Here is a 25,958-nt window from a genome sequence, read left to right on the forward strand (position 1 = left end):
AAGGACTGAACAGTCTTATCACATACCATTAAGATCTGTCTGCCAAATTGAGGACATTTCTAGGAAATTAAAGATATAAAATGGCCATTTTGACACTGAAGTCTTAGGTCCTCAGTTTTCAATGCTTAGTTGTTCTATTACTGTAGTTCTTATTGTAGTATTGGAGCTTTTGTCTAATGTATGTAGAAGGGTGTTTGTAAAATTATTAAGTGCATCTCTGACCGAAAAAGGAAAAGAATGCAGGAGGTAAGATTATACAGAACCAAACAAATATAATTATGTCCATTTAGATATACATGGTTCTCTAAGATCAACTACAGCGACAAGTAGGGAAGGAGCAGAGATCTAGGAGGGAGAGTAGCACCAGAGGCCCACCGACTTCTCATCTCACAGAATCCTAGAGGTTACAGTGTAGAAGGAGGCCATTCGGCCCATCGATTCTGCACGAGCCCTTGGAAAGAGCACCCTACTTAAGCCAACGCCTCCATTCTATCCCCGTAACCCGGTAATCCCACCTAATCTTTTTGGACACAAAGTGGCAATTTCGCATGGCCAATCCAGCTAACCTGCGCATCTTTGAACTGTGGGAGGAAACTGGAGCACCCGGAGGAAACCCACGCAGGCACGGGGAGAACGTGCAGACTCCGCACATACAGTGACCCAAGCCGGGAAGCGAACCTGGGACCCCTGACCTGTGAAGCAACAGTGCTAACCACTGTGCTACCGTGCTGCCCACTAGGCAGAACCGCGAATGAATCCAGAGAAAGGCAGAGAAACCAGTCTGTCCATGCTAGTTCGCAAAGAGAAAACCATATAACTTCTGTAAAACAATGCTAACCAGCAATCTAAGGCTGTTAACATGTTGGTTGCATGTGGTGTCAATTCCAAATGAATCTCATGAATCAATGTCAGTCTCACGTACTGATCCCATAAATTCATAATCAGAAACAATCAATGCCGAATTACTGTGATGTGACAATTGTTTTCATACTGGCTATTATCCATTTTGTCAATTAACCCTATCCACTAATTCGTTGCAAACTCAATGGTTATGATGCAAAGGTGAAGCGGGAAAGGTGGCCAAACCATGGCTCACTGGGGAAATTGGAGATAGGATTAGATCCAAGGACTAAGCGTACAAATTGCCCAAGAAAACCAACAGGTCTGAGGATTAGGAGCAGTTTAGAATTCAGCAAAGGAGGACCAAGCTGTTAATTAAGAAGGGGAAAATAGAATACATGAGTAAGCTTGTGGGGATCATAGATACTGACTGTAAAAGTTTCTGTGGCCCGACTCAGCAGACTGAAATTAAAGTCTACTGAATGGTGGCTACAGCGCTGAGAAACATTCTGCTACTTTGCTCTTTCTTTTGGCCTCGGGGGTTCACCCCATCGCAGCCAAACTTCGAACAGAGCTCGCCAGCAGGAAAACTTCCTCGCAGCCCCGATCTTTCAATTTTTCCCCCCTTTCAGGCCCCTGTGGTGATATGCATCACTGTAAAAACACAAGGGGTTAATGTAAATACACTACGACTAAGTTAACACTAGAGGGAGCATCAGAGACGTCATGACATGCAGACATACAGCTAATGAACACATAGAATAGGACACGACCAATGGGCAGTCAAGACACCCAGAGATGGCACTACCACAAGGGGGCATTACACAACCCATATATCAGGACAGGGCACACATGCTCTGTCTCTTTCCACAGGCGACACTTAGAGAGTAGGACAGGGGCAGATCAGAAGCATCACACCCAGCACGTGGCTTAGAGCAGACTGGTTCGTTAGACTGAGTTACTATAACAAGATTAGCAGGAGAGTCGAACTCCTGGAGAACTGCGCTAATGATTCAATAAATCACATTGAACTTACTTCAAAGTCTGGAGTATCCTTTGGTCAAAGCTGCATCGAGTTGCAGCCTGTGTTATCCCAAAGTACATAACAAAACAGCCCCCTCCTTCAATTTTGGGTAGGCCCCCGGGAACCCCACCCCCCTCGACTTGGACTCAGACCCTGGCAGTGCCAACCTGGCACTGTCACCCCAGAAAATCTTTCCTTTTCATTCAAGGGACATGGGCATTGCAGGCAGGGACAGTATTTATTTCCCATCCCTAATTGCCCCCATTGAGGATGCAGTTAAAAGTCAACCACATTTCTGTGGGTCACATCTAGACCAGACCAGGTAAGGACAGCAGATTTCCTTCCCTAAAGGAAATTAGTGAAAACAATCGAGGATAGTTTCATGATCATCATTAGACTTTTTTTAAGTTTCAGATTTTTACTGAATTCAAATTTCATGGTCTGCAGTGGCAGGATGTTAACCTGGCTCCCCAGAGCATTACTCGGGGTCTCTGCTTTATTAGTCCAGTGACAATAACACTGCACCACCACCTTCCCATGGGGAACACAGCGTTTAGTGAGAGTAAGGAACTGAAGGTGATCAGTATTAATAGGCAAAATGGTATTGGCAAAAATGGGAAGGCCAATTATTATCTGAATGGTCATAAATTAGGAGAGGAGAAGGTGCAACAAGACCTGGGCGTCCTCGTACACCAGCTGTTGAAGGTAAGCATGCAGGTACAGCAGGCGGCAAAGAAGGCAAATGGTATTTGGCCTCTATAGGGAGTGGATTCGAGTGCGAGAGCAGGGATGTCTTGCTGCAATTATTCAGGGCCTTGGCGAGACACACCTGGAAATTGTGTGCAGTTTTGGTCTCCTTATCTGAGGAAGGATGTATTTGCTGTAGAGGGAGTGCAGAGAAGGTTTACTGATTCCTGGGATGGCAGGACTGATGTATGACGTTTCCTCCCACAAGCCCCGAAAGACGCGCTGTTAGGTGCATTGGACATTCTGAACTCTCCCTCAGTGTACCCGAACAGGTGCCAGAGTGTGGCGACTAGGGTATTTTCACAGTAACTTCATTGCAGTGTTAATGTAAGCCTACTTGTGACAATAAAGATTATAAAAGGGATCAAAGGATATGGGAGGAAAGCGGGATTAGGCTATTGAGTTGGATGATCAGCCATGATGATGGTTAATTGGATTAGGCCAGTTTTCAGAGGCGAGATTCACAGTATATATCACTAGTTTGCACTGAGTGCTGAATTTGGTGCATTTGAGTGCTATAGTGAGAGTTTGGTGACTGAGGGAGTATAAGGCTTCATTTTTATCTAAAGTCTAGTCTTTCTTTTATTTAGTTAATTAACTTAAAAGTTGCTGTTTCGTTGAGAAGAAGGTGAATTTTCAATCAGCTTTAAACAAAGCTTCTACTTGTAGGCACTTGCAGCTGGAGGTTGTTAATTAGTTAATTGGATTAGGCCAGTTTTCAGAGGCTAGATTCACAGTATAAAAGTGATCCCCTACAGTGCAGACTTTGTTTGCACTGAGTGCTGAATTTGTTGCATTTGAGTGCTTTAGTGAGAGTTTGGTGACTGAGGGAGTGCTGAATTTGGTGCATTGAAGCGCTATAGTGAGAGTTTGGTGACTGAGGGAGTGCTGAATTTGGTGCATTTGAGTGCTATAGTGAGAGTTTGGTGACTGAGGGAGTGCTGAATTTGGTGCATTTGAGTGCCATAGTGAGAGTTTGGTGACTGAGGGAGTGCTGAATTTGGTGCATTTGAGTGCTATAGTGAGAGTTTGGTGACTGAGGGAGTTAGGTGAGGAGGGAATAAGGTGCTCCTTTCATTTGGTTTCCTACATTTCCGCAAAGAGTGAGAAGAGAGCCAGGAGTTTACAGAGAGTGCAGCTGACTGGGAGCAAAGTCAGAGGGCGGAGGTCCAGTTGGTCCACAGGGCAGCTATATTCTGTAAGGTAAGAGGGGATGGAGGCTAGGCCAGTTGCATGCTCCTCCTGTAGGATGTGGGTGGTGAGGGATACCACCAGTGTCCCCGCTGACTATATCTGCGGGAAGTGCACCCAACTCCAGCTCCTCAAAGACCGTGTTAGGGAACTGGAGCTGAAGCTGGATGAACTTCGGATCATCCGGGAGGCAGAGGGGATGATAGAGAAGAGTTACAGGGAGGTAACCACACCCAAGGTACAGGACAAGAATAGCTGGGTTACAGTCAGGGGGAAAAAAACAAACAGGCAGACAGTGCAGGGATCCCTCGCGGCCGTTACCCTTCAAAACAAGTATACCGTTTTGGATGCTGTTGGGGTGGATGAGCTACCGGGGGAGGGCCCTAGCGGCCAGGTCTCTGGCACTGAGTCTGGCTCTGGGGCTCAGAAGGGACGGGGGGAGAATAGAAAAGCAATAGTTGTTGGAGATTCAATGGTTAGGGGAGTAGATAGGAGATTCTGTGGTCGCGAGCGAGACTCCCGGAAGGTATGTTGCCTCCCGGGTGCCAGGGCCAGGGATGTCTCGGATCGTGTCTTCAGGATCCTTAAGGGGGAGGGGGAGCAGCCAGAAGTCGTGGTGCACATTGGTACCAACGACGTAGGTAGGAAAAGGGGTGTGGAGGTAATAAACGAGTTTAGGGAGTTAGGCTGGAAGTTAAAAGCCAGGACAGACAGAGTTGTCATCTCTGGTTTGTTGCCGGTGCCACGTGATAGCGAGGCTAGGAATAGGGAGAGAGTGCAGCTGAACACGTGGCTGCAGGAATGGTGTAGGAGGGAGGGCTTCAGGTATTTGGGTAATTGGAGTGCATTCTGGGGAAGGTGGGACCTTTACAAGCAAGACGGGTTGCATCTGAACCAGAGGGGCACCAATATCCTGGGAGGGAGGTTTTCTAGTACTCTTCGGGAGGGTTTAAACTAATTTGGCAGGGGAATGGGAACCGGATTTGTAGTCCAGCAACTAAGGTAGCCGATATTCAGGACGCCAAAGTGTGTAATGAGGCAGTGGGGAAGGGAACACTGACAAAGGAGAGCACTTGCAGGCACGGAGATGGGTTGAAGTGTGTATACTTCAACGCAAGAAGCATCAGGAATAAGGTGGGTGAACTTAAGGCATGGATCGGTACTTGGGACTACGATGTGGTGGCCATCACGAAAACTTGGATAGAAGAGGGGCAGAAATGGTTGTTGGAGGTCCCTGGTTATAGATGTTTCAATAAGATTAGGGAGGGTGGTAAAAGAGGTGTGGGGATGGCATTGTTAATTAGAGATAGTATAACAGCTGCAGAAAGGCAGTTCGAGGAGTATCAGCCTACTGAGGTAGTATGGGTTGAAGTCAGAAATAGGAAAGGAGCAGTCACCTTGTGAGGGGTTTTCTGTAGTCCCCCCAATAGTAACAGAGATGTGGAGGAACAGATTGGGAAACAGATTTGGAAAGGTGCAGAAGTCACAGGGTAGTAGTCATGGGTGACTTTAACTTCCCAAACATTGAGTGGAAACTCTTTCGATCAAATATTTTGGATGGGGTGGTGTTTGTGCAGTGTGTCCAGGAAGCATTTCTAACACCATGGGCGGGATTCTCCACTCCCGCGCCGAAGTGGCCACGCCGTCGTGAACGCCGTCGAGGCCCCGATCCAGACCGATTCAGGCCCTGACAATGTGCGGGTTGGCCGGCGCCAACCCGCACATGCGTGGTTGCCGTCCTCTCTAAGTCCACCCTGCAAGAAGATGGCGGACGGATCTTGCGGGGCCGCGGAAGGAAGGAGGTCCTCCTTCAGAGAGGACGGCCCAACGATCGGTGGGCACCGATCGCGGGCCACCCCACATTTGAGGTACCCCCCGGTGCAGGATCCCCCCTCGCCCCCCCGCAGGCCGACCCCCCAGCGTTCACGCACCGTTCACAACGGCAGCGGCCAGGTGTGGACGACGCCGGGCTCGACGGGGCCGTTCCCGCCGCTTGGGAGAATCGCGGGAGGGCGTCGGACCAGCGTCCCGGGAAATTTTGACGGCACATGCGATTCTCCCAACCGGCGCGGGAGTGGAGAATCTCGCCCAGTATGTAGATTGTCCGACCAGAGGAGGGGCAATATTGGATTTAGTATTTGGTAATGAACCAGGACAAGTGATAGATTTGTTAGTGGGGGAGCATTTTGGAAATCGTGACCACAATTCTGTGACTTTCACTTTAGTAATGGAGAGGGATAGGTGCGTGCAACAGGGCAAGGTTTACAATTGGGGGAAGGGTCAATACGATGTTGTCAGACAAGAATTGAAGTGCATAAGTTGGGAACATAGGCTGTCAGGGAAGGACACAAGTGAAATGTGGAACTTGTTCAAGGAACAGGTACGACGAGTCCTTGATATGTATGTCCCTGTCAGGCAGGGAAGAGATGGTCGAGTGAGGGAACCATGGTTGACAAGAGAGGTTGAATGTCTTGTTAAAAGGGAAAAGGAGACTTACGTAAGGCTGAGGAAACAAGGTTCAGACAGGGCGATGGAGGGATACAAGATGGCCAGGAGGGAACTGAAGAAAGGGATTAGGAGAGCTAAGAGAGGGCATGAAAAATCTTTGGCGGGTAGGATCAAGGAAAACCCCAAGGCCTTTTACACATATGTGAGAAATATGAGAATGAGTGGAGCAAGGGTAGATCCGATCAAGGACAGTAGCGGGAGATTGTGTATTGAGTCTGAAGAGATAGGAGAGGTCTTGAACGAGTACTTTTCTTCTGTATTTACAAATGAGAGGGGCCATATTGTTGGAGAGGACAGTGTGAAACTGACTGGTAAGCTTGAGGAAATACTTGTTAGGAAGAAGATGTGTTGGGCATTTTGAAAAACTTGAGGATAGACAAGTCCCCCGGGCCTGATGGGATATATCCAAGGATTCTATGGGAAGCAAGAGATGAAATTGCAGAGCCGTTGGCAATGATCTTTTCGTCCTCACTGTCAACAGGGGTGGTACCAGGGGATTGGAGAGTGGCGAATGTCGTGCCCCTGTTCAAAAAAGGGACTAGGGATAACCCTGGGAATTACAGGCCAGTTAGTCTTACTTCAGTGGTAGGCAAAGTCATGGAAAGGGTACTGAAGGATAGGATTTCTGAGCATCTGGAAAGACACTGCTTGATTAGGGATAGTCAGCACGGATTTGTGAGGGGTAGGTCTTGCCTTACAAGTCTTATTGAATTCTTTGAGGAGGTGACCAAGCATGTGGATGAAGGTAAAGCAAAGGATGTAGTGTACATGGATTTTAGTAAGGCATTTGATAAGGTTCCCCATGGTAGGCTTCTGCAGAAAGTAAGGAGGCATGGGATAGTGGGAAATTTGGCCAGTTGGATAACGAACTGGCTGACCGATAGAAGTCAGAGAGTGGTGGTGGATGGCAAATATTCAGCCTGGATCCCAGTTACCAGTGGCGTACCGCAGGGATCAGTTCTGGGTCCTCTGCTGTTTGTGATTTTCATTAATGACTTGGATGAGGGAGTTGAAGGGTGGGTCAGTAAATTTGCAGACGATACGAAGGTTGGTGGAGTTGTGGATAGTGAGGAGGGCAGTTGTCGGCTGCAAAGAGACATAGATAGGATGCAGAGCTGGGCTGAGAAGTGGCAGATGGAGTTTAACCCTGAAAAGTGTGAGGTTGTCCACTTTGGAAGGACAAATATGAATGCGGAATGCAGGGTTAATGGTAGAGTTCTTGGTAATGTGGAGGAGCAGAGAGATCTTGGGGTCTATGTTCATACATCTTTGAAAGTTGCCCCTCATGTGGATAGAGCTGTGAAGAAGGCCTATGGTGTGCTAGCGTTCATTAACAGAGGGATTGAATTTAAGAGCCATGAGGTGATGATGCAGCTGTACAAAGCTTTGGTAAGGCCACATTTGGAGTACTGTGTACAGTTCTGGTCGCCTCATTTTAGGAAGGATGTGGAAGCTTTGGAAAAGGTGCAAAGGAGATTTACCAGGATGTTGCCTGGAATGGAGAGTAGGTCTTAAGAGGAAAGCTTGATGGTGCTAGGCCTTTTCTCATTAGAACGGAGAAGGATGAGGGGTGACTTGATTGAGGTTTATAAGATGATCAGGGGAATAGATAGAGAAGACAGTCAGAGAATTTTCCCCTGGGTGGAACAAACCATTACAAGGGGACATAAATTTAAGGTGAATGGTGGAAGATCTCGGGGGGGATGTCAGAGGTAGGTTCTTTACCCAGAGAGTAGTGGGGGCATGGAATGCATTGCCTGTGGAAGTAGTTGAGTCTTAAACATTCGGGACCTTCAAGCAGCTATTGGATAGGTACATGGATTACGGTAAAATGATATAGTGTAGATTTATTTGTTCTTAAGGGCAGCACGGTAGCATTGTGGATAGACAATTGCTTCACAGCTTCAGGGTCCCAGGTTCGATTCCGGCTTGGGTCACTGTCTGTGCGGAGTCTGCACGTTCTCCCCGTGTCTGCGTGGGTTTCCTCCGGGTGCTGCAGTTTCCTCCCACAGTCCAAAGATTTACAGGTTAGGTGGATTGGCCATGATAAATTGCCTTTAGTGTCCAAAATTGCCCTTTGTGTTGGGTGGAGGTGTTGACTTTGGGTAGGGTGCTCTTTCCAAGAGCCGGTGCAGACTCAATGGGCCGAATGGCCTCCTTCTGCACTGTAAATTCTATGATAATCTATGATTAATCTAGGACAAAGGTTCGGCACAACATCGTGGGCCGAAGGGCCTGTTCTGTGCTGTATTTTTCTATGTTCTATGATCATAATGAATGGTGAAGCAGGCTCGAAGGGCCGAATGGCCTGCTCCTGCTTCTATTTTCTATGTGCTCCTAATTATGAATCTATAGGCATTTGTTAGTTCATGATTTCTCTGAAACCTGGTAAAAAGAAAATTAATTCAGTGGCTTGTGGGAATATGGATTGAAGCAAATTTAGGCACTGCTGCCTCCGAGGCATAGATGGCGTGGTAAACAATTAATGAGTAAGGGCGGCATTGTGGAGCAGTAGTTAGCATTGCTGCCGAGGACCCGGTTTCCAACCCGGCCCCAGGTCACTGTCCGTGTGGAGTTTGCACATTCTCCCCGTGTCTGCGTGGGTCTCACCCCCACAACCCAAAGATGTGCAGGGTAGGTGGATTGGCCACGCTAAATTGCTCCTTAGTTGGAAAACAAAATTGGGTATCTAAATTTATTTTTAGAAATTACAATAAAACAATAGATGAGTCCTTCATGAGGAGGTTAACTAAAGGGGTTGAGAATATGTCAGCGGCCTATCTTCTTGTCAGCTCACTGATCTTACACTACACATGTGCATCTATTAAAAATAATAATCTTCATTGACACAAGTAGGCTTACATTAACACTGGTTCAGGGTCAGGAGTCAGGAACCACAAGCAGAATTTGCAATCATTTGTAACATTAACAATCTTTATTATTGTCACAAGTAGGCTTACATTAACACTGCAATGAAGTTACTGTGAAAAGCCCCTAGTCGGCACATTCCGGCTCCTGTTCAGGTACACAGAGGGAGAATTCAGAATGTCCAATTCACCTAACATGCACGTCTTTCGGGACTTGTGGGAGGAAACCGGAGCACCCGGAGGAAACCCACGCAGACACGGGGAGAACGTGGAGACTCCGCACAGACAGTGACCCAAGCCGGGAATCGAACCTGCGACCCTGGCGCTGCGAAGCAACAGTGCTAACCACTGTGCCACCGCGCCGCCCATGTGTAGTGCTACTGAATGACTGAATCACGGTGTAGGATAGCAGACTCTGATAGGCTAAATAGCTTGGGTTAAGCAGAGAGCGTGATAGGGTAGTTAGTATATCATGTGTCTCTGTGCAGGGAAGCACATACACTAAAGGATCAGAAAAACACAACTGAAAGGGAGATGATGGTAAAACCACAACAAGGACAGCTGCTGGGAAATGAAGTTGCTTAAATATAACCGATTTGAATAAGGATAACAACAGCAGAATAATACAGATGCTGGAAATCTTTAAAGAAAAGCACGGAAAATGCTGGTAATATCGAGCAGACCAGGTTGCTTCCGATTTTAGCCCATTCACAACCCACCCGCCCAAGGGGCACAGAGGTCAAATCGGGCCCAGCATTTCAGGTCGACGGCCTGTCATCAGAGCTCCTTCGCTCCCCGATCTGTTGAGCATCTCCAATGGGTTTTTCTGGAATAAGTGATTGAATGAATATCACACAACCTTGGATGGATGCACAATGTGACAAGGTATACCAGAACTCGATAAATAAACATAAGTCTGTGAAATTATACTGAGATGAGTTCAGAATAACAAGGTCAGCCATGCAGATTTCATCAGCCTTGAGATGTTGTCAAGGTAAAGGGATTGGAGGCGCGAGTCCCTGCTGGAAATCATTTTTATAATACATTGAGTTAACATAAGCGATGTCGCAGACAAAAATGAACAGCGACAAGTATTTCTTTTCAAAGAAAAAGATCTACATACAATGAAATTTTCTGTTAAATTAACTCAGCATTTTAAACAACCTGGATTGGTGATGCTCCTAGTCCCCGATAAGTCTCCTCCGGGTAAGTATATAGACATAGAACATATTATTTGTATTATGCTGTCTAATAAAATTGTCAGTTGATCCGACTCCTGGGGCGTCATTCTCCGACCCCCCGCCGGGTCGGAGAATGGCCGTTGGCCGCCGTGAATCCCGCCCCCGCCGAAGTCTCCGAAGGGAGAAAAGTCGGCGGGGCGTTAATGGCGCCGCTGCCGCGGAGAATGTCACGGGTCTGCGCAAGGCAGCCGATTTTCGGCCTGCCCATATTCTCCCTTCCGGATGGGCCGAAGTCCCGTCGACGTGATGACCGTTCATGTCGACGTCAATCAAACCTCCTTTTCATCGGCGTGACCCGGTGCTCCAGGCTCACGCCGACCAGCGAGGAGGTGAGTGACGGCCTGGGGGGTTGGCTCTGGGCAGGAAATGGCGTGGCCGCAGACTGATTGCGTGAGGAGAGATGTGTCTCGGCTTGTGTGTGTGTGTGTGCGGCGGGGGGAGGGGGGGGTGGTTAGAGTAGGCTGGGCTCCGGGGGAGTGCCGGGAGGGGGTCCGTGCCGGGGTGGAGGTTGGGGGGGGGGGGGTCATTGCCGGGGTGGAGGTTGGGGGTTGGGGAGGGGGTCCGTGCCGGGGTGGAGGTTGGGGAGGGGGTCCGTGCCGGGGTGGAGGTTGGGGAGGGGGTCCGTGCCGGGGTGGAGGTTGGGGGTTGGGGGGGGGTCCGTGCTGGGGTGGAGGTTGGGGAGGGGGTCCGTGCCGGGGTGGAGGTTGGGGAGGGGGGTCCGTGCCGGGGTGGAGGTTGGGGGGGGGGTCCGTGCCGGGGTGGAGGTTGGGGGGGGGGTCCGTGCCGGGGTGGAGGTTGGGGGGGGGGCCGTGCCGGGGTGGAGGTTGGGGAGGGGGTCCGTGCCGGGGTGGGTGATGGGAGGGCAAATGAGTTGGTCCACCTGGCCAGGTGCCAGCCTCCAACAGTTGGACCCATGCGGTCCATGCCACCTGGCTGGGGGGAGGAGGGAATATGGGCAATGATGACATGTCGTCGTTCCCCTCCCCCCCACCAGGCCGTCATGTTTTCAGACCATCCAGCGATGTTGGCCGCCGTGGTGGCAGCCGCTGATGTCTATGTTGCCCTGGATGAGGAGGAGGAGGAGGAGGAGGAGGAGGAGCGTGCCAGAGAGGCGGCGCAGGCTGCCGCAGAGGGGCAGGCGGCAGCCACCCAGGCTGGAGGGACACCTGACCGACAGGACGAGGAGGGGGAGGAGGACGTCGCGGCCCCACGGCAACAGAGGCACCCGAGGGCGCCCCGTGTGTACCGGCCCCGGCAGTCATACCAGGACCTCACGGACCGGGAATGCAGGAGGAGACTCCGGATGAGCCGGGAAACCGTGGCACACATCTGCCACCTGCTGGCACACCTGTCACCGCGTGGCACTGGCGGGGGACACCCTCTCCCCGTGTCCGTCAAGGTTACGGTGGCCTTGAACTTTTATGCAACGGGGTCATTCCAGGCACCGAGTGGGGACCTGTCCGGCATATCGCAGACATCGGTGCATCGGTGCATCCGGGCAGTGACAGGTGCCCTTTATGCCATGGCGCACCGCTACATCCGCTTCCCCGTGGACCGGGCCAGCCAAGATGCCCGGGCCGTGGGCTTCTCTGCCGTTGCCGGGTTCCCCATGGTCCAGGGCGCGATCGATGGGATGCACGTCGCCGTGCGGCCACCTGCAGAGAACAGGGCCGTGTTCACTAATAGGAAGGGGACCTATTCAATGAACGTACAGGTGGTCTGCGACCACCGCATGATGATCCTGCACGTCTGCGCCCGTCACCCAGGCAGTGTACACGACTCATTCGTGTTGTCGCGGTCATCCATCCCCGGCATGTACGAGGGACGCCATCCCCGGCTGAGGGGCTGGTTGCTGGGCGACAGGGGCTACCCATTGCGATCGTGGCTGATGACGCCTATACGGAGGCCACGCAATGAGGCGGAGAACCGCTACAATGATGCCCATGTAGCGACAAGGGGAGTGATCGAGAGGTGCTTTGGCGTGCTGAAGATGCGTTTCAGGTGCCTGGACCTCTCTGGGGGCGCCCTCCAGTATCGGTCAGATAGGGTCGGCCGCATCATTGTGGTGTGCTGCGTCCTGCACAACATAGCCCAGCAGAGGGGCGATGTGCCGCAGGCAGAGGAGGGCGGAGTGGAGGAGCAGCAGGAAGAGGCCCAGTCCTCCCCAGATGAGGGGGATGGGGGCAATGGTCAGGGCAGACGGGGTAGACACAGGCGGGTGGCTGTCCACCGTTACCGGCTGGCCCAGCGGGCACGGGACAGACTGATAGCCGCCCGCTTCACTGACTAGATGGGCGTGGGAATCGGGTAGTATGGCCACAGACCGCACACCATGACAACAGCCGACCACCCACACCCCCCACCCATCCACCCACCCAGCACCCTCACCCCCCTCCCCAACCCCACACACCCCACCCGCATGCACACCACCCCCCCACCCCCAATTGCCGATCCACCGGCGGCACAACGGGCCGGGCTCACCCAGTTGCGGGTGGACGCGTGTCTATCGCAGGCCATGGAGAATGATGACAACCCGCCTCCGATGAGCTCCTGGCTCTACATCGTTGGACTATGTCTGACCCATGGCCACAGTACCACCATCCACCCGGACCATCCCTGCATGCGGCTGTGACACTGCAGCGCACGGTCCCGTCCTCTGCCCGGGGGATGTTGATGGTGGCCCAGGGGGAAGGGGGCAGACTCACCTGGGGCTGAGGTAAGACCACCCCTCACACACACACTTGCGCTCAACGTACATGACACCCCCCGCACACTTTGGACAGGGCACAAAGGCAGCTTCGGTAGGTGTAACATTTACTTTAATAACCAAAGGAGTTCATGCACGTGCCCTAGCCCCTAAAACTCATCTGTGCCCTGCACCCGTGCCAACTTACTCAGTGTCTAATTGTTTGGCCTTACGGGCCCTTTGACTACGTCTACGTGGTTCCCCAGACGGTACAGCAGAACTGGAGGTGGACTCCTGTGATTCCTGCCCTCTGACACTGGATCCCTTTGGCGGCCGTTTCCTGGGGCGTCCTGGCCTAGATGGGCCAGGCTGCGGCCCGGGCGACTGGGATGGCGAGCTGCCAGCCTGTCCTGCCCGTTGCCCACCCGATGCACCTGGGACGGAAGGGGGGGAGTCCGAGGTGTCGCGGTGTACCGGGACCTCCCCTACAGAGGGAGCCGGGACGGACCACACCACCTCCTCCTCCCTCGGGGTGCCCGATGGCCCCCAGGCCTCTACATGGGTGGGGGATGCGAACGGACTGGCCATCCGACGCGCCCCCGACATCTGGCGCTGCCAGTCCTGGAGGCCCGTGCTGGTCTCGACAGGGGTCTGCAGGTTTGCAGCCATGGAGCCCAGGGGGTTGTCGAACCCTGTCTGCGACAGTGCGACCCCAGCTTGCACATGGCCACTGGCGCCGATGCCCTCAGCGATGGCCTGCTGAGACTGGACCATGGCCTGCAGAGACTGGGCCATGGCCTGCAGAGACTGGGCTATGGCCTGCTGAGACTGGGCCATGGCCTGCTGATACTGGGCCATGGCCTGCTGAGACTGGGCTATGGCGTTGAGCGCCTCTGCCATCTGGCGCTGGCACTGGCTCATGGCCTCCTGTGAGAGGGCAGCCATTTCCTGGGCCACAGACGCCGCCTGCACGGAAGGCCCCAGGCCTCGCAAACCGTTCCCCATGTCTGACACCGTCGCACCCATTGCCTCCACCGCGGACGCCACCCGTGCGGTGTCAGCCTGGGTGGCACGCATGACCGGGACCACTCCCAGCTCCTGGACGCGGGTGGACTCCTCCACCTGCGACCGCAGCCGCCGCAAGCCACCCGTCACCCTATTTGCTCGTCTCCGTGTCGGTGGTTGCATCGGATCTATGTGTGGGTGTGGTAACTGCAGGAACCCGGGATCCATCTGGGCGGCAGATGTTCGCTTGGCCTGGGCTGCCCTCCGACCGCCCGGTCCCTCTGCTGCTCCTACCTCCACCTGCTGTACCGGGACGGCTGTGTTGTGCGCACCAGTGAGTGTACCAGACGCCTCATCACTAAAGTGCCCAACCGTGGTGAGTGTTTCTGCGATGGTGGAGGGTGTTGGTGACAGCAGTGGCGTTGTGTCGTGCTCTTCGTCCCACTCTGAGTCCATGGCACTTTGGGGTGGGGGTTCGTCTCCACCCATCCACTCTGAGTCACTGTCCGGTATTTCGTCTTCCCGGGTAGGGGTGTCCTGGGTAGTGCTGTCCCGGGTAGTGCTGTCCCGGGTAGTGCTGTCCCGGGTAGTGGTGTCCCGGGTAGTGGTGTCCCGGGTAGGGGTGTCCTGGGTAGTGGTGTCCCGGGTAGGGGTGTCCTGGATAGTGGTGTCCTGGGTAGTGGTGTCCTGGCTCGGATGTGACGGGGGCCTGTGGCTGCCCCCCTCATCGCTGGGTGGTCGCACCCGCACGTGACGGGGGTGTCGTCTCCCTGTTGCTCCAGGTCTCTCCGTCTCCCGTGGTGTGCGAGGGGCATCCTGCGGGCGTCGCATGCTGGAGGGTCCGGGTCTCTCCGTCTCCCGTGGTCTCCGAGGGGCATCCTGCGGGCGTCGCATGCTGGAGGGTGCGGGTCTCTCCGTCTCCTGTGGTCTCCGAGGGGCATCCTGCGGGCGTCGCATGCTGGAGGGTGCGGGTCTCTCCATCTCCTGTGGTCTCCGAGGGGCATCCTGCGGGCGGTCTGCATCTGCGGGGATGGGTGCCTGGACGTTTGGTCCTGCGATACACAATGAAGCATGCATGGTTAGACATCAGGCAGTGATCAGGTGATACGGGGGAGGGGGATATAGGGGAGGGGGGATATGGGGACGGGCTGCTGGTGGCTCACTTGCTCGTGGGGCCCCGACCTCTGCATCAGCAACCTCCCGGTCCTCAGGTCCGCCAGCCAGTTCCAGGGCCCTTTCCTCGTGTACGGTCAGTGGCCTCTCATCAGCGGGCCCTCCTCCAGTCCTCACATGCTCCCTATTGTTGTGTGCGCGCTTCTCCTGGGGGGGGGGGGGTGGCAGCGGTAAAAGGCAACAGTGTTAGGCAGGTATATGAATGCACGCCATCGGTTGCGCGTGCATTGCAGAGGTTAAGGTTAGGGCTGGATTCACTTGGGGATATGGGGGATATGGGGGAGGGGGGGATATGGGGGAGGGGGGATATGGGGGAGGGGGGATATGGGGGAGGGGGGATATGGGGGAGGGGGGATATGGGGGAGAGGGGATATGGGGGAGGGGGGATATGGGGGAGGGGGGGGATATGGGGGATATGGGGGAGGGGGGATATGGGGGATATGGGGGAGGGGGGATATGGGGGATATGGGGGAGGGGGGATATGGGGGAGGGGGGTTATGGGAAAGGGGGGGATTTGGGGGAGGGGGCATATGGGGGATATGGGGGAGGCTCACCCTGCCTGCTCTGACGAGGTCGTTCACCTTCTTGTGGCACTGGGTGCCTGTCCGTGGTGTTAGGGCCACAGCGGTGACGGCCTCTGCCACCTCCCTCCACAGACGCCGGCTGTGGCGTGGGGCAACTCTGCGGCCGTGCCCGGGATACAGGGCGTCCCTCCTCTGCTCCACCGCGTCCAGGAGCGCCTCCACATCGCGTGACTCGAACCTCGGGGCTGAGCGACGGCCAGCCATCAAGCCGGGTGTTGCGGTCGGCTGTTCCGGTCGGGTGGGGGGGAGCTGCGCGGCCTTATGAGCCGTCACGCCGTGCAGCGCGTATGACGCTGCACGGCGTGAACCACTGCGCAAGCGCGGATCCCGTTACGTCGCTGCTAGCCCATTTCGGGCCGCAGACTATCGGCCCATTTTTATGACGTGACGCAAGTGGGATTTGCGCCGTTTTTTGCGCCGATCGGCGGACTTTCCGCTGATAATGGAGAATTTCGCCCCTGGTCTTTGATTAACATAGAGTCACATCAAGTAACCGATTACCAACCAAGGCAAGCAGTTAAAATATGGAGGTTTAGCTACAGGTAAAGTCGCCATAGTCCCAGATGACCATAGGCTACTTTCCCCTTTGAAGGGGAGAGCTGACTGATGGTGATTTAACCTGAGGATCGCCAGACCTGAGGCAGCCTTCTTGAATAACCTTAAGCCGGTACGGGAATTGAACCCGTGCTGCTGCCCTTGCTCTGCATCATGAGCAAGCTGTCTAGCCAATGGGCTAAACCGGCCCCCGCTATACCTATAGATAGCTATAGAAGCTATCTACAGGGCAGAAAGAGGCCATTCGGCCAATCGAGTCTGCACCAACCCTCCAAAAAAGCACCCTCCCCACGCCCACTGCCCCACTTTATTCCTGTAACTCCACCCTACATTTGGACACCAAGGGGCAATTCAGCATGGCCAATCCATCTGACCTGCCCATCCTTGCATTGCGGGGCGGAACCGGAGCACCCGGAGGAAACCCACGCAGACACGGGGAGAACGTGCAAATTCCACTCAGAAAATCACCCAAGGCTGGAATTGAACCCGGGTCCCTGAGGCAGCAGTGCTAACCATCATGCTGCCGTTTATTCTGATTTAACCTATTGGAAATGGTTCACTTGTATGTACAACATATCTGATGGAAAACCATTACATTTTTCTTCCGCATTTCTGAAACAGGCTCTTACAAATCCCTTAGTCACAGAATCATTCATGTGTTCCAAAGACTTACTCATGTAAACAGCATGTCAACCTTGCCCTGTTCTTTTGTCCACTATTTATTACAACATTCACTTGTATTGATCTGAGTATTTGTTTCCTTGTCTATACAGATTGATAGTCAATGCATGAAATGCCGAGGATTCATTGAATTAAAAGTCACCATTGGCAGCACTGTGAAGATACAGCTTACACAAAGTGATCTTGAAGCTGAATTAAACTGCCCTCCAGTCACTGTTTCTGAGCCATTTATGAAAAAATTGATCGGGTTTGATTTGCTGCAGTGGAGACTGTATTTGTTTCAAGCTCGTCCTCACACACATGTACACACACACACGCATAGGCACACACACACAACCAAATTGACACACATTAAACGCATGCACACACAATCACTGACATACACATCAATGCACACACTGACACACACACACACCAAAATACGTACACATTGACACACACATCAAAATACATACACACTAACACACACACACACACCGAAATACATACACACTGACACACACACACTCCAAAATACATACACACTGACACACACACACCAAAATACATACACATTGACACACACACCAAAATACATACACACTGACACACACACACATCATAATACATACACACTGACACACACACACACCAAAATACATACACACTGACACACACCGAAATTCACACATATTGACACACACACAACGAAATACATACACACTGATACACACACACACACCAAAATACATACACACTGACACCCATTGAAATACATACACACTATCACACACACACCCCGAAATACATACACACTGACACACACCGAAATTCACACACACCGAAATCCATAAACACTGATACACACACAAACCAAAATATATGCACACTGATACACACACACAGTGGAATACAAAAACACTGACAAACACACCGAAATCCATACACACTGAGGCACACACACACCGGAATACATACACACTGACACACACACATCAAAATATATACACACTGACACAGACACACTGTAATACATACACACTGATACACACACAGAGTGAAATACACAAACACTGACTCACGCACACACACCAAAATACATACACAGTGACACACATACACACCGAAATCCATTCACACTGACAGACACCGAAATACACACACACTGATACACACACATCAAAATACACACACACTGACACACACACCGAAATACACACACACTGATACACACACATCAAAATACACACACACTGACACACACACACACATACACAGTCCTTTTTGCTATCAGACTTGCCCCATAATTTAAAATACAATGGGCGGTATTCTCCGTTGCTAGTCCACCCCACTACCGCTGCTAGTGAGAACGGAGAATTTGGCAGGGTCATTTTCTGGCGGGCGCATTCTCTACTCCCACCTCTTGTCAGTGGGCCCAAAGCTTCACTTTAGTCAGAGACCAGAGTAATGCTCTGGGGACCCGGGTTCGAATCTCACCCAAGGGCAGATGATGAAATTTGAATTCAATGAAAATCTGGAATTAAAAGTGTAATGGTGACAACAAAACCATTGTTGATTTCCATAAAAAACCATCTGGTTCACTAATGTCCTTTTGGGAAGGAAATCTGCCATTCTTACCTGGCCTGGCCTACACGTGACTCCAGATCCACAGCAATGTGGTTGCCTCTCAAATGCCCTCAGAGATGAGCAGAAAATGCGGGCCCAAAACAAACCTCAAAAATTAACATCCACAAAAAGTTTAGATAGAGATGAATGTGAAAAAATACAATTTCAATGTATGAATACAATTTTGTCTCATTCCCTTTTGCAGCAGACCTGCAGATTCTTAGATCAGTTGATGCTTTAGTTGAAGTGAAGGCCTTGTAATGCAGAGGATTCTCAGTGAGCGGCAAGGCTTCTTGTAGTCAAATTTCCGAGGAGGTTGGTTCTCAGGTAAGCTGATGGAACAGGTTGGGTGGATTCCTTGGGCAGGATTCTCCCCTACCCGGCGGGGCGGGGGGTCCTGGCGTGATGGAGTGGCGGGAACCACTCCGGCGTCGGGCCGCCCCAAAGGTGTGGAAGTCTCCGCACGTTTAGGGGCCAAGCCCTCACCTTGAGGGGCTAGGCCCGCGCTGGAGTGGTTTCCGCTCCACTGGCTGGTGGGAAAGGCCTTTGGCGCCACGTCAGCCGGGGCCGAAAGGTCTTCGCCGGGCGACGCAGGTCCTCGCATGCGCGGGAGCGTCAGTGGCTGCTGACGTCATCCCCGCGCTTGCGCAGGGGTGGGGGTCTCTTCCGCCTCCGCCATAGTGAAGACCATGGCGAAGGCGGAAGAAAAAGAGTGTCCCCATGGCACGGGCCTGCCCCCGGATCGGTGGGCCCCGATCGCAGGCCAGGCCACCGTGGGGGCACCCCCCGGGGCCAGATCACCCCGCGCCCCCCCCCCCAGGACCCCGGAGCCCGCCTGCGCCGCCTTGTCCCGCCGTTCAAAAGGTGGTTTAATCCACGCTGGCGGCACAGGCATTCCAGCAGCGGTACTTTGGCCCATCGTGGGCTGGAGAATCGGCGGGGGTCGGCACGCCGACCGGCGCGGCGTGATTCCCGCCCCCGCCGAATCTCTGGTGGCAGAGACTTCGGGACACGCTGGGGGCGGGATTCACGCCAGCCCCCGGAGATTCTCCGACCCGGCGGGGGGTCGGAGAATCCCGACCCTTATCCCACTTTCAAGGTATTGCTATTGATTATCTTGACTGCTTGGATGACCTGCAGCTGGTTCAAGGACGGTTCCATGGTATTCGGCGGACCTTGGCCTGCAGATCCATCTCCTGCTGTTTTCGGAAAGCCAACAACAAGTATGGCTATCTAATCATGTGACCTTTTTATCAAGTCCAACGTCATCTTCCAAATAAGGTGGGCCCTTAGGTCAATTATACATCCTGTATTGTGGCTTTCGCAGCTTGAAAACTTGAGATAGCCAATGTCTTTACATTCAAATTCAAATTCCTGGGGCATTGGAACCGGTTCTGGGGGAGGTGGGACCAGTACAAAACGGACGGTCTGCATCTGGGCAGGACTTGAACCGATGTCCTGGGGGGGGGGGGTTTGCTAGAGCTGTTGGGGAGAATTTAAACCAATGTGGCAGGGGGATGGGAACCGATGCAGGAAGTTGGAAGGTAGTAAAATAGGGACAGAATCAAAAGGCAGTAAGGGGGAAAGTGTAAGGCAGAGAAGCCATAGTCAAAAATCAAAATGGGCGACAGTACAAGGTACAGTGACCGAGGGGAGCTCAGTGAATAGGACCAGGAATACTAAAAGGAATAAAACTGGAAGCAAAAACATTAATGGTAAGCGACGCGGCAGGTTGTTACATGAAGATATGGGTTGAACAACAAGGAAAATTAGGAGAAAAGTTAAGAGGAAATATAATTTAGTAGAGGTTACTGATCGAGGTGTTAAGATTCAGAACAGAGGTAAAAAACCCAACATAAGTGTGCTTTCCCTGAATGCCCGTACGGAATAAGGTAAATGAGTTGATGGCGCAAATCATCGTGAATGACTATGATTTAGTGGCCATTACTGAAACATGGTTAAAGGATGGTCATGACTGGGAGTTAAATATCAGAGGGTACAAACTATTCGGTAGGACAGAGTTGATGGTAAGGGAGGTGGTGTAGCTCTGTTAATTAAGGATGACATCCGGGCAATAGTAAGGGAAATCAGGAATAGTAAGGCGAAAAAAAATCACTGATAGGAGTAGTCTATAGGCCACCAAATAGTAACATTATGGTGGGGCAGGCAATAAACAAAGAAATAACTGATGCATGTAGAAATGGTACAGCAGTTATCATGGGGGATTTTAATCTAAATATCGATTGGTTTAACCAGATCGGTCAAGGCAGCCTTGAGGAGGGGTTTATAGAATGTATTCGCGATAGTTTCCTAGAACAGTTTGTAATGGAACCTATGAGGGAACAAGCAGTCCTAGATTTGGTCCTGTGTAATGAGACAGGATTGATTCAGGATCTCATAGTTAAGGATCCTCTCGGAAGGAGCGATCACAATATGGTGGAATTTAAAATACAGATGGAGGGTGAGAAGGTAAAATCAAACACTAGTGTTTTGTGCTTAAACAAAGGAGATTACAATGGGATGAGAGAAGAACTAGCTAAGGTAGACTGGGAGCAAAGACTTTATGGTGAAACAGTTGAGGAAAAGTGGAGAACCTTCCAAGCGATTTTTCACAGTGCTCAGCAAAGGTTTATACGAACAAAAAGGAAGGACGGTAGAAGGAGGGAAAATCGACCGTGGATATCTAAGGAAATAAGGGGGAGTATCAAATTGAAGGAAAAAGCATACAAAGTAGCAAAGATTAGTGGGAGACTAGAGGACTGGGAAATCTTTAGGGGGCAACAGAAAGCTACTAAAAAAGCTAAAAAGAAGAGTAAGATAGATTATGAGAGTAAACTTGCTCAGAATATAAAAACAGATAGTAAAAGTTTCTACAAATATATAAAACAATAAAGAGTGGCTAAGGTAAATATTGGTCCTTCAGAGGATGAGAAGGGAGATTTAATAATGGGAGATGAAGAAATGGCTGAGGAACTGAACAGGTTTTTTGGGTCGGTCTTCACAGTGGAAGACACAAATAACATGCCAGTGACTGATGGAAATGAGGGTATGACAGGTGAGGACCTTGAGAGGATTGTTATCACTAAGGAGGTAGTGATGGGAAAGCTAATGGGGCTAAAGGTAGACAAGTCTCCTGGCCCTGATGGAATGCATCCCAGAGTGCTAAAAGAGATGGCTAGGGAAATTGCAAATGCACTAGTCATAATTTTCCAAAATTCACTAAACTCTGGGGTGGTCCCGGCGGATTGAAAATTAACAAACGTGTCACCACTGTTTAAAAATGGAGGTAGGCAGAAAGCGGGTAATTATAGGCCAGTGGGCTTAACTTCGGTAGTAGGGAAGATGCTGGAATCTATCATCAAGGAAGAAATAGCAAGGCATCTGGATGGAAATTGTCCCATTGGGCAGACGCAGCATGGGTTCATAAAGGGCAGGTCGTGCCTAACTAATTTAGTGGAATTTTTTGAGGACATTACCAGTGCGGTAGATAATGGGGAGCCAATGGATGTGGTATATCTGGATTTCCAGAAAGCCTTTGACAATATGCCACACAAAAGGTTGCTGCATGAGATAAAGATGCATGGCATTAAGGGGAAAGTAGTAGCATGGATAGAGGATTGGTTAATTAATAGAAAGCAAAGAGTGGGGATTAATGGGTGTTTCCCTGGTTGGCAATCAGTAGCTAGTGGTGTCCCTCAGGGATCAGTGTTGGGCCCACAATTTTTCACAATTTACATAGATGATTAGGAGTTGGGGACCAAGGGCAATGTGTCCAAGTTTGCAGACAACACTAAGATGAGTGGTAAAGCAAAAAGTGCAGAGGATACTGGAAGTCTGCAGAGGGATTTGGATAGGTTAAGTGAATGGCTAGAGTCTGGCAGATGGAATACAATGTTGACAAATGTGAGGTTATCCATTTTGGTAGGAATAACAGCAAAAGGGATTATTATTTAAATGATAAAATATTAAAACATGCTGCTGTGCAGAGAGACCTGCTAGTGCATGAGTTGCAAAAAGTTGGTTTACAGGTGCAACAGGTGATTAAGAAGGCAAATGGAATTTTGTCCTTCATTGCTAGTGGGATGGAGTTTAAAACTAGGGAGGTTATGCTGCAATTGTATAAGGTGTTAGTGAGGCCACACCTGGTGTATTGTGTTCAGTTTTGGTCTCCTTACTTGAGAAAGGACGTACTGGCACTGGAGGGTGTGCAGAGGAGATTCACTAGGTTAATCCCAGAGCTGAAGGGGTTGGATTACGAGGAGAGGTTGAGTAGACTGGGTCTGTACTCGTTGGAATTTAGGAGGTTGAGGGGGGATCTTATAGAAACATAGCCGGAAAGTGGAGCTGTGTCCACAAAAGATCAGCCATGATCTCATTGAATGGTGAGCAGGCTCGAGGGACCAGATAGCCTACTCATGCTCCTAGTTCTTCTGGTCTTATAATCCATTCAATTTGAAATAACTCTTTGATGTAATTTCAGGGGCAGTCATTGCATCAGTCTGGAAGGTTCCTTTAGCTTCCTCTTGAGTCAAGGGATAGTTTCAATCCACAAGGTTAGTCAGGTGATCCACAGGTGGCCATGTTTTTGTCGCTTTCTGTGGTCTGCTTTTGAAATTTGAGAATTAGTTTGAAGTTGAGAATAACCTGGAATATGACGGCATCTGGCACATGGAAAAAAAATGGAATCTTGAAGACATTTATTTGCATGACTTCCTTACGACACAAAACAAAAATATATATATTGGGCCCGATTTGCCGGACCAAAATTAAGGCCGGTTTTGGGCGCTTGGCAGGGAATTTTGTGACCGCCGCGCAGGTGAGATCGCGGCCCGTAAATACCTGCTACGGACACCCCCACCACCCCTGGCCCATCAAGCCTGTGGCTCACAATGTCCTCTCTTTGTTCCCACAGGAGAAGATAGCCCATACTAAGCAGGGGGGGGGGAATCCCAGAGATTCGAGTCTTCAACTCCGATGAGGAATCGGCCTTGGAAATTGTGGGGTTGACCGAGGAGAGAGCAGTCACCGACCGCGAGGTTGGCCTGTGCCAGGAAGGTGAGGATCCACTGGCCCTTCACCCAGGTGACAAGTCTACGTGAGTGGTTCATGACAGACAAAATGACCCCTCCCTCTCACTGACCACATGTCCGTTATCTCGCAGGATCTCCACCTGATGGGACCTGGCCATCCTTTGTCATTCCATCAACGGCATCATCAGGTGGCCCATTTCGAGCAATTATGCACACCAGGTCTCGCAGCATCTTCTTGCTTCAAACCGGATTGCCTTCTGGACTCATACGTCTCCCTGAGACCCGTGTTCCAGGACCCAGATGTCCTGGAAAAATTGTTCATCTTTCCGGCTACAGAAAAGGAAGCAAACAGCATCAGCAGCCTCCAGGAATCTGCAGCCACCAGCAGGAGCAAGCAGCAAACACAACCTGCAGCTGTGAAGCGCTCTCACAACTAAGAAGGCCAATTCTTAATTTGAAATAGCCTTCAGAGACTGCTCACAGTCAAAGGGGATGAGATTCACTTTCCGCATTAAAGCTATAGCAGGCTCTGTCCTGGAAGTGTTTAGTAGGACAGACAGGCTACAGCTGTTACGGGTCTCCACAGTATTTAAATATTGTTTGAAGGCGGCACGGTGACGCAGTGGTTTGCACTGCTGCCTTGTGACGCCGATGGACACGGGCCCGATCTCAGCCCCGGTCACTGTCTATGTGGAGTTTGCACATTCTCCCCGTGTACAACCCAAAGATGTGCAGGTAGGTGGACTGGCCACGCTAAATTTGCCCCTTAATTGGAAAAGAAAGATGGCTTGAAGGTTTCACAGATGCAAAGCCCCTCATTCCACACGCCCAGGTGCGACCCCCGACCTCGAAGGTTTCAGCCCCCTGACCAGAGTGGTCCTCCTCCCCCCCCCCCCTCCCCCTCCCCCCCCACTGAGCACTAGGTCAGCAGCTCCCATGTTGAGCTGCATGCCAGAAAATGGAAATGACGACTCACCTCCTCACTTCCCTTCAGTAACCATTGCCCCAGCTTCACATTGTTGAAAAGGAGTCCGAAACGACGCCCGTGTGATTTCCCGCTGAGGACTCGGGAAATTCCCGGGAGGCTGCTGCAATCGACTTCAATCTTGCCAAATGGGATTGAAATGCACGCAAGCTGGAGTTAATGATATTCTTGCCATTTTGGGGCGAGATCCGAAATCGCCATCGAGGGCGGGCTGGGTGATTGCTAAAATGACTCGCTCCCGGAGCGAATCTCAATGTTGCCGGGGGCAACGTGATCGCTGAATCCCACCCATTCAGCCGCTCTGACACGGTAATCCGACTGTCACAGTTTGTCTGTCGTATTCCGTTTTTGTTAAATCCCCAGTTACCTGTTACCTGACGAATGTTCATTGACGACGGTACAGAAGGCTTTGGGAATGTTAGGCAGGTAATTCTCAACGCAGTTAGTGGAAAGTCAAACTCCACGCTGGGTCTGAGGGAAGAAGTAGTCCATTGGCCGCCAAGTATTGTGGGATTTTGGGGCAGCACGGTAGCATAGCGGTTAGCGCAATTGCTTCACAGCTCCAGGGTCCCAGGTTCGATTCCCGGCTGGGTCACTGTCTGTGCGGAGTCTGCACGTTCTCCCCGTGTGTGCGTGGGTTTCCTCCGGGTGCTCCGGTTTCCTCCCACAGTCCAAAGATGTGCAGGTTAGGTGGATTGGCCATGCTAAATTGCCCTTAGTGTCCAAAATTGCCCTTAGTGTCCAAAATTGCCCTTAGTGTTGGTTGAGTGGGGTTACTGGGTTATGGGGATAGGGTGGTGTGGGATTGGGTAGGGTGCTCTTTCCAAGAGCCGGTGCAGACTCGATGGGCCGAATGGCCTCCTTCTGCACTGTAAATTCTATGAAATCTATGAAATCATGAAGTTGCAAAAGGTTGGATATAAATGAAATATCTTTTTTTCACTGCGGTGAGCAATAAGTCTCCATTAACCAATTCTACCAGAAGCCAGATTTTCCAGGATCAGGTGAACACCCATGTATATTGTTCATTAGACCTATCATCACATATTTGGTTTTAAAATGTTGTGGCCCCAAAGTTGCTGGAAATGAAAGCAGATAATGGTGTAGCCAGGCCAACGAGCCACCTGGGACCTCAAATGTGATCCAGGATGGATGGTGCTCGGAAGAAGCTCCTGAACAGTGTTCATTAGAATTTTGCTTTCCGTGTGCGAGTGGTTTCTTTCAGCCCTTTAAAGT

At 51.3% G+C, this 25,958-nt stretch overlaps 1 protein-coding gene across 5 annotated transcripts in view; it reads right to left on the reverse strand.

The window, feature by feature from the left end:
• Positions 1–25,958, reverse strand: part of LOC140384726 (protein kinase C-binding protein NELL1-like) — a 1,091,429-nt gene that overhangs the window by 29,659 nt on the left and 1,035,812 nt on the right. The gene's annotated exons all lie outside the window — the stretch shown is intronic.

This window comes from Scyliorhinus torazame, chromosome 10 (genome assembly GCF_047496885.1).
Source record: "Scyliorhinus torazame isolate Kashiwa2021f chromosome 10, sScyTor2.1, whole genome shotgun sequence".
Taxonomy (NCBI): Eukaryota; Metazoa; Chordata; class Chondrichthyes; order Carcharhiniformes; family Scyliorhinidae; genus Scyliorhinus; species Scyliorhinus torazame.